Source organism: Drosophila nasuta, unplaced genomic scaffold (genome assembly GCF_023558535.2).
Source record: "Drosophila nasuta strain 15112-1781.00 unplaced genomic scaffold, ASM2355853v1 ctg81_pilon, whole genome shotgun sequence".
NCBI classification, from domain to species: Eukaryota; Metazoa; Arthropoda; class Insecta; order Diptera; family Drosophilidae; genus Drosophila; species Drosophila nasuta.
The window spans coordinates 6,255-15,961 of record NW_026869621.1 but is presented as its reverse complement, the minus strand read 5'-3'; the positions used below and the strand labels follow the sequence as shown (position 1 = coordinate 15,961).

Here is a 9,707-nt window from a genome sequence, read left to right as displayed (position 1 = left end):
CATGCATACTCACAACAACGCAGTGTCGATATGCCGACATGCACTCTCAACTGCGCAGTGTCAATGTGCCAATGTGCACTCACAACTACGCAGTGCCAAAATGCCAAAGTGCACCTAACATACAACTGCGCAGCGTCAATGTGCCGACACGCACGTACAGCTGCGCAGTGACAATGTGCCGAATCTGCATTACTTACTCTCCGACACGGCCATTCTGACATATACACGTCCCCGTGTCTATAATAACTATCTCAATTTCAATCTCACTTTCCAATTTCAATTCTTCAGAATAACCCAGTCAAATAATCTCAAGTCCATGTAGTCTTCCATAACATAACTTTATTTCTATTTTTAATATTTCGTAGGTTATTTTAATATTCTCAGTTTATATTCCCTTATAAACCATTTCTTTAATTTCCATTCCGATTAAACATTTTCAAATTATACATTAATCAGTCCAAAACATCAGTTCTTAATCCAAAGTACATACATAACCAGACTTTTATTAGCCAACTTTTAAATACAAACAAATTAAATTGTCAATCGCCAAAAACATTGACTTCACTTCTCTTATTATGCTCGTCCATCGCCCAAAACTTGGCATCACGAAATCAACAATCACATTGCTCGTCCATCGCCCAAAACTTGGCTTCACGAAATCCAACAACCACATTGCTCGTCCATCGCCCAAAACTTGGCTTCACGAAATCCAACAACCACATTGCTCGTCCATCGCCCAAAACTTGGCTTCACGAAATCCAACAACCACATTGCTAAAGCAACTCTCGTCCATCGACAATCACATGACTTCACGAATTCTCTTCTGTTTCTCCCTTTCTCATTTATATCTAACTCTTCTGGGATTTGCACATCCGGTAGCTTTCGCAAACTTTCGTGTGGGTATTTGTAACATCTATTGTTCTGTGTAGATTTTAAAATGTATCGGTCTCCGTCTAATACCTCAACCACCAAAAAGGTCCTCTGAACTTTGGGTCTAATTTTGTTTGCCGTCTCTCACTATTTTTAAGTAACACAAAGTCACCCACAAGGAACCTAATTATCTTAGCCTTTTTTATCAAATTTTGTTTTCTCATAACTAGCGGCCTCTTCCATGTTCTTAGCGGCTAACTCCTTTAATTTAACTTTGTCAATCTCAGTTTCAGTATCACTAATAGGAATCAATCCGAGTGGACGCGCCACTTTACCAATCAAAAGTTATAAAGGGCTACACTTAGTGCTACGATTAACTGTACAGTTAAGGGCTAACTGTATATCCCCAGTGTATCTTGCCACGATCTGGAACTCGTCTCAATAGCCGTCAACAGATTCTTTAGTGTAGTCATAGTGTACTCCTTTCAACTTGGCTCTACTTGCACCTGTACCAATTAAATGTAATTGTATCTTTTGATTAGAACAAAATTGCGCAAACTTTGTGCCCGTGATACTGCGCCCCTGATCGGCAATTAGACGTGTTGGCACGCCAAAATGGCAATTGAAGATTTCATTGCGTTTATGCAAGTATTCGTATTAGTAAAAGCGTCGATTTGTACAATGATACATTCTTTACGATCATTTTTTCCGCTCAATTTTCCCGATATGTCTATGTGGGCGGTGTGCCAAGGAATGCTAATTTTTGGAATTGGGTGTAATTCAATTTGAGGGTTTCCTGCCGTACCCTTAGAAACTCTGCATGTAATACAGTTCTCCACAAATCTTCAAACATATTTTGTCATGCCAGAAAACCAGTAATGATCGTATACCTTGTCCAGCGTTTTCTGCCAACCTAGATGCATGATAGACTCATGTACCTGATTTATAATTGACCAACGGCACACACGAGGAACTACAGGTAAACAACGAGTTTTTGAATTTCTCTGCATCTTTCTATACAAAACATTTGATCTAATTTCATAAGTGGTAACTAACGCCAATGGTAAATCGTCATTCTTCAACTTACGATTTCTAATATTTCTGGATCCTTTTGTTTTTCCACCAAAATCCAGTTTTCTGATATTTCTGTTAAGTCAATTCGTTTCTCTTCTGTTTTTCTTGATACTGACTTTTGACACACCGGATTTCTAAATAAAAAGTCTACATGTGCCATGCGTTTACCTTCTCTATATTCAATTTCGAATTCAAATGTTTGTAGAAACTCCCACCACCGGTAAGCCCTAGGTGACAACTCGACTTTATTACGCGAAGATTTGATTGAATTACAATCAGTAAAAATCACGAATTTTCTCCCATGCAGATAGTGACGAAAGCCAGGGTTTCCAATTCGTAGGATGTGTACCTGGACTTACAGGAGCTAGTTGCTCTACTATAATATTCAACCACATGAGGCTTAGAGTTTATTCGGTGTAAAAGAATAGCACCATACCCAATCGAGCTGGAGTCGGTATGCAGTTCTATCGGAAACTGAGGGTCAAAAAATCAAAACAGGCTTGTTTGTTAACACGCCGATTATTTGACTGCGAATTTCCTCATGCTGTGTTTGCCATTCAAAACTATTTTTTCGGACGTGAGAAAATATAAAGACTTCATCAGTTGAGAAAACCCCGGAATAAATTTACGAAAATATGACGCTAATCCAATGAACTGTCTTAAAGAAGCAACTGACTTTAGTGGAGGCAACGCCACAAGAGATTCTATCTTGATTAAGTTTGGGCGTATCTCCCCGCTGTTATCTCATAGCCAAGATAGCGAATTGTAGATCTTAAGAAAAAGCACTTCGAAATGTTAAAAGAGAACCCTGCCTTCACCAGAACGCTTAATTCCTGTTGCAATCGCTCATATGCTTCTTCCTTAGTTTCTGAAACACTTAATATATCGTCCTTATAAACAATTACAAACGTATGAGCAAGGCTGCCAAGTGCGTTCAATACAGCTCTTTGAAAAACTGAGGGTGCGTTCTTTAATCCGAAAGGCATTGAAAGAAATTCGTACTGCCCATCAGGAGTAACAAAAGCAGTACATTCAATCGATTCAGGGTGCATTGTAATCTGGTAATACCCGCTAGCCATATCAAGAGAAGTGAAATATTTAGTCTAGCTATTTGTTCTGATATCAACGGTAATGGGAACTTATCAGCTACAGTATTTTTATTTAATTCTCTGTAATCAACACAAAGTCTTGCTGAACGATTTTTCTTCTTCACTAATAATGCAGGACTAGCAAATGGTGAACTACTAGGTCTGATAACTTTATACTCGATTAATTCTTTAATTTTAGCACGTACTAACTCCCTTTCGCTTGGACTAAATCTGTATGGTAGCCTTTGCACGGTCTTAGTTGGTTCAATCAAACGAATATGCATTTCCCCAGTATCCACCCGCGTTTGTGGAGTGCCTTCAATAAACGATTTTGAATATTGTTTCAATAATGATATTAAAATTTCTTTTTCTTTTCAAGCATTTCAGTTTCAATGGCATCGAAATTAGTAGGTTGATTGGTTTCGCAAATGTTCACAACTTTACTTTGGACAATCTTAAAATTATCGTACGAAACTTCCACTAAGAACCCTTGAGCCAATATCTCTCTGCCAATTACAATATTATTCTTCATGCATTCGTCTGGCACTACATGGAACAAAACAACCAACGAGTTATTCGGGCAATTTGTGGCAATGTGTCCTGGCTCCTGACATCTGTAGCATATCACATTAGCCCTTCCAAGACGAGGCTGCCCTGAGCGCCACTCCCTCGCAGTTGCCGGAGCCTGAGCACTCTTTCCAGATTTGCAGTCTTGTTTCTTATGGCCAGGTTTTCCACATTGGTAGCATTTGATTTCCATGGTTCTAGCACGCTTGGCCTCTGGTTCCCCATTTGACATGACAGAACGTTCTCTCAGTGCCGAGTACGCTTGCAACTCCGCTTGCAGTTCTCGTCGACTAGTTATATGCGTTGTATGTAGCGTCCGCTGCAAACGTCGGTCGAAATTACCCATGTGCCCCAGAACCAACGCGATGGCAATTTGTTCTGAACTCAAATTTCGGAGTTTTGTACATAGTGACGTCACGCAGCGACTCGCATAAACGGGCAAGCTTTCACCATTGCTTGGACGGCTGCTAAGTAGATTCGAAATGACAGCGGCTGGCGTCTCCGATGTTTCGTAACGCTGCTCAAATAATTGACGGAACTGTGGCCAGGTTATTATTGGGTAACAAATTTGTGATAACCACTGGGCCGCTGAGCCTTCCAAGGCTTTACTCAACACTAATATTAGCGCGCTGTCCGTCAACGGTTTTGTTCGTAAGATTATATCGACTGTAGCGGCCCATTGCGTGGCATCCACACCAGCAATGTCCGGATTGTATTTTGGCAAGCAAATCTCGCTACTAGGTTGCAACTCGCTCGCCGGCGTCTGTAGCCCCTTAAGCAATGCCAAAAATTTCTGTTTTGCTGCTCTAGCAACGCGAAGACATCCCTTGCAGTAGATTGTTCAGGGCCGAATCCCACTTCTGATGTCGAAGTTTGATCTGCCGAAGCTTGATTGTCCATTTCAGCGAAGCGCGTTCCGATGCTTTCACAGGCGAATTCTAGAGCACACTGCCCTCTCGATCGTCTCACTGTCTACGCCTGAGCCATCGAACCACACTCGGCGACAGCGACGACACGCTGTCGCCCCGCATTAACGACTTTTCTCAAAGCTACAAAATGCAGACAACCAATCACAGCACACATAAAGGATGATGCAATATTAACATGCATACTCACAACAACGCAGTGTCGATATGCCAATGTGCACTCACAGTGCCAAAATGCCAAAGTGCACCTACAACTGCGCAGCGTCAATGTGCCGAGACGCACGTACAGCTGCGCAGTGACAATGTGCCGAATCTGCATTACTTACTCTCCGACAACTACTATAGTAATTATTGTATATATCAAAATTCGCAACTCTAGCTTTAAAATTACGCTTCTGATTCGATTTTTGATTTTCGGGGCGGAAGTGGGCGTAGCAAAAATTTCAAACAAGCTAAATTTCTATTAATTTCGCCGCTTGACACATTTCCCTTAGCAAATTCTTCAATCAACTTTGTTCGCAATATATTAGATTCGAACACTGCAGTTGACTCAGAAATAGTGACCCTGTACGGGTCATCTTGGCGCGAGTTATCATGCCCCTCTCTCCGGCCACATGTGTAACGAACACGTCTAGGGCGTCATCTTATTATGAGACGACCCGTTAAGTGGGCAGCATACTGGAAGCATACTCTGCCTACATTGTCGACTAAAGCTCAGGGAAAGTGGGGTGGGTCTTTTGCCACCTAGTAAGCTACCGTGCCACACAGATAAAAGAAGGTAGACAGAGTTAAGACGGGAACAGACAGGATAGGCTATCAATCGATAGACCGGTTAAGAAGTATATGCATTCAATATATAAATATGAAGAACGAAGATGGTTATGTTCTTCTTCTTTACCCTCCCAACCTGTAAAAGCTTCTGGCTCTATGCCTTTACCCAAATTAAGCAACAACAAGTAATATCAGGTGCCCATTACTTTATAATTTATTTTGACTTCATGATTATTCAACGAGGTTAAGACCAACAGACTTCAAAAATACTATAATGCATGTACATAACTTCATTTTATGCATTATTTGCTTACTATATTACTTTTGTCTAGTATTTTCTAACAGGATGGGTATGAATATAATACTAATAAGAATAGTAATAACAATAATCATAGCTGTCATATACGATTTACAAATGATTTTGGTGCGGCTATGCCGTACTTACACATACTTTATACCCGCTACCCATAGGGTAGAAGGGTATTATAACTTTGTGCCGGCAGGAAATGTATGTAACAGGTAGAAGGAGGCATCTCCGACCCTATAAAGTATATATATTCTTGATCAGCGTCAACAGCCGAGACGATATAGCCATGTCCGTCTGTCCGTCTGTGTGTCTGTGTGTGTGTGTCTGTCCGTCTGTCCGTATGAAACACTGGATCTCAGAGACTATAAGAGATAGAGCTATAATTTTTTCGACAGCATTTGTTATGTTTGCACGCAGATCAAATTTGTTTCAAATTTTTGCCTCGCCCACTTCCGCCCCGCAAATCAAAAAATCGAATAACAAGCGTAATTTTTAAGCTAGAGTTACGAATTTTGGAACATACTATAATTACTATAGTATTTATGATTCCTGAAAATTTGGTTGCGATCAGATAAAAATTGTGGAAGTTATTAAGGAAATACTTTTGTATGGGCAAAACCGCCTACTTACTAGGGGTCTGAGTTGCTTTGGCCGACAATCTGGCACATTGTGCCGTCTATGGTATATTTTGAATGGTGTACTATATCGATATACCAAATATACCATTTGGTATATTATTAGTATTTTTGCAGTATATTCGGTATATTTTGAAAATGATACCGCAATATTTTGCCTATATTAAAACTGGGTAGCGGGTATCTCACAGTCGAGCACACTCGACTGTAGCTTTCTTACTTGTTTTATACTGCATCGATATCGACAGGCCTGTGATGATTGTTGAGCTGGATGGAACTTCAAAAGGGATTAGAATATATAACAGCTTTGATATAATATTATATACATACCATACCCATATGAGGACTTACTATTCGATTATATCTAACTTAAAATATAATACTAAATATAAAATTCAAATATAAATTTAAATATGAATTACATTTCAATACGCTTATTAATTGAATTTACGTTATATTGTTGAACATTTTGTATGGCAAAGAAAAATTATATACGAGAAAAGAAACAACAAGTACAAAGGCGGCAGCGAGTGCAATAGCACTATCGGCGGCGTTAGAAGCAGCAACGAAAGTCGGCAGTGGCCTCCAGTGGCAATCGCACTGTCAACACAACATCCAATAAGAGATGCGACGACGAGTGGCGGCAAAGATCGCAACGCCGACGAATGGTGCAGGCTCGGCAACACATAGCAGCGAGTCGTAGCAACGAGTCTGCGTCAGAAACGCGCAGCTTCAGCAGCGCATGGCGCAACTTCCACACTGATAACGAGAAGTGGCCACGATCAGCTCAATGCTGATCCGTTCTCTCTCAAAAGGTTTATCCGAAGCTTGTGTTCCTTCTGGAACCGCTTTAGCAACGCATGGCGTCGCTTCTACAGCCTCCTGCTGTCTTTGGCGTCACTAAACTGGTGACTCAAGTGCAAATATCTAGGCGTTTGGTGGCAACTTCCTTTGCAAAGTTGTTGCCACGCCTTTTGGCGCGGGGCCTCTGCAGTTGCAGATCAGTTGGTGTGTGCTGTACAGTGGTCGTCGCCACGTGATTACACACACAATATCCTACACCAGGAAAAAGGTACAAATGAAAATTATGAAATTTGGTTTTCTCGCTACGTACCTTGTAAAACCAACGAGAAGGCCAAAGAAAGTCAAAACAATGCACTTTGAAAAGTGCGCACTCCCGAACAACACCAATAATAATTATATTTAATATTGTGACGGATGCCGTCAGATTTATTTTAATATTTTGCTGCGGCACACTTTATCTTTGTAGCTTTCGAATTGAAAAGAGATGGTCTATCCTAGATTAAGCGTGAATATCGATATTGCTTGATTAATCTAAGTTCGATATCGATATTATTTAATACGATACTTTTGTGAATGGCAAAAGTGATCCTGCCAACTCCTGCAAATATTCGATTAATAATTAATAATATACTAACATCTGTTGGCGAGTGCATCAATCATCGAATGCAGATGTTATCGCAAGCAGCTGTTAGCTTGAACAACAGTCGCGTCGCAAATATTGATACCGCCATACAATTTAAATTCAAATTACAAATTAACGGACATTGCTCACCCCTACACCACAAGTTCAATATGAGTCTTTACGACGAAGATTGAATTTGAAAAAGGGTGAACAAGAACCTACCAAAGGTCTTTAGCATGAAATGTGCCTATTTCTTTCCCTGTTAGATCTTCCAATAAGTACAAAGAATTGCCAATTTTCTTTTTAATGCGAGCTTTGATTCCAACAGGAGCTAACTTGGCATTAAAATTTGTTGCTGCATTGCTTAATGCAAAATTTCGTTTGACCACTTGTTGTCCAACTTCAAAAGAACGTGGTCTACTACGCAAATTATACATCTGCTGATTTTTCTCATTATGCTCTATGAGTGAGGTTTCACCTAGGCCATCACGTTCTGATGAAGGAAAATATCCGATTACGTAATTCAATTTAGCTCTCTGCGACACATTAATAGTAAACGAAGGCGAAATGGAAATGTCAAAGGCCTTCCAGAAATCCATACCACAAATCACATCTTGTTTAATGGACGGTACGAGCAAAAATTCGAAATCCTTAATCTGAGAATTAAAAGTGATGGGAATGCTAACTGTACCAGCAACAGCTTGCTTTAAACCATCCGCAGTATGAACAAAACCTTTAATTTTCTTAAATTTGTGTTTCATAGAGATAATGTGTTCAGCAAGAGCATGTCCAATTACACTTTTATTAGCGCCACTATCGAGGAGAGCTAAATAAGATTTGTCGAAAATACAAATCTGTGTAAACGGACGAATATCATTGTTCTTGGGCACTACAGTGGAAATAGTAAAGCATTTTAATCTTCGTCTATTTTCCCAAAATGCTTTCAGTCGTTGAGAAGAACGGCTTCTTTTGACAAACAATGCGTTAGCATTAAAATTTCTGCTCGACGCAAACGATAATCTCGCCAACGTTCATGATATGGCTTGAACGATGAATTTTTAAATCTGGTGATTGATAAGAAATGTCAGGGGTTGTAAAGTCGTGTCAGGTAGAGAAGTCATTATGTTGGAATCCCAGGCTAGTGTCGGATGTTCCTCGTTTGAATTTGGAGAACATCCTTCGTTAAGTTTTCCTGTGCTGGTCGACATTTGGGACAAGTAGGGCGATACATGTCTTTTAAGCCACAACCAAAACAGAAAATGCGACGAGTTTTTAGACAATCGTGATAACGATGACCAGATTCATCACAATTCCAACATTTTAACTTTTGTTTTTCAAGTAAGGCACAGATTTCTTCATTCGATTCAGGTTCTGATACAGATTGATTATCAGAATCCCCATCATGAGAAATGGCATTGACAACTCTCCTAGAAATATTCTCACGCTGTCTCGAACGCGTGTTTCTAAAGAAATCTTCGTGTCTATGGCATTCTCTTCGCAATATAGCTAGACTAGGTGTATTTATATGCAGTAACTCATGCTTCAGATCAGATCTCAGATTATGTCTTACTTCTGTTATGATATCAAACTCCGACCACGGGTTTTAGAGAATCTGCGATAGCCACCATCGCATCCAGAAAGTCATCAAATGTCTATTTGGTTAATTGCTTTCGGTGTCTCATCGCCTGCTTAATATCTCGATCTGATCTTTGATCTTGATAACGTTCTCGTAACTTATTACATAGCTCAAACCAATTCATATGACCTGCTGTCTTATGAACTCGCCAATAAAAGGAAAGAGCAGAACCGGAAAAGAGTAAATTGGCAAATTGATACAACACGTCGAAGTTGCCATTGAAATATTGGGTCGTAAGACAATTAATACGATATATAAAATCTTCGATAGGAAGATCATTGGCTGAACCAGAAAACTTAATTTTCCAATTAGAAATAACATTGGAAATTCGGTCAGGCCTATCAGTGGAGTAGTCACTCACGTTCGTACGTCCATCTGAGGCTCTGTTTCTCGAATTAGAGTCATTT

At 40.0% G+C, this 9,707-nt stretch overlaps 2 long non-coding RNA genes across 3 annotated transcripts; one reads left to right on the top strand and one right to left on the bottom strand.

Annotated features, from left to right (window-relative positions):
* Positions 1-1,499: 1,499 nt before the first annotated feature.
* Positions 1,500-2,076, bottom strand: LOC132798095 (uncharacterized). 2 transcript variants are annotated; one of them, XR_009633892.1, is made up of 2 exons: positions 1,958-2,076; positions 1,500-1,902 (listed from the first exon to the last, which is right to left on the bottom strand). It is a non-coding gene; the product is annotated as an uncharacterized LOC132798095 (long non-coding RNA). The 2 variants fall into 2 exon arrangements; XR_009633891.1 differs by having other exon boundaries at positions 1,500-1,884; positions 1,958-2,067.
* A 357-nt stretch (positions 2,077-2,433) lies between these two features.
* Positions 2,434-3,393, top strand: LOC132798096 (uncharacterized). The gene is made up of 2 exons (XR_009633893.1): positions 2,434-3,180; positions 3,232-3,393. It is a non-coding gene; the product is annotated as an uncharacterized LOC132798096 (long non-coding RNA).
* The last annotated feature ends 6,314 nt before the right edge of the window (positions 3,394-9,707 follow it).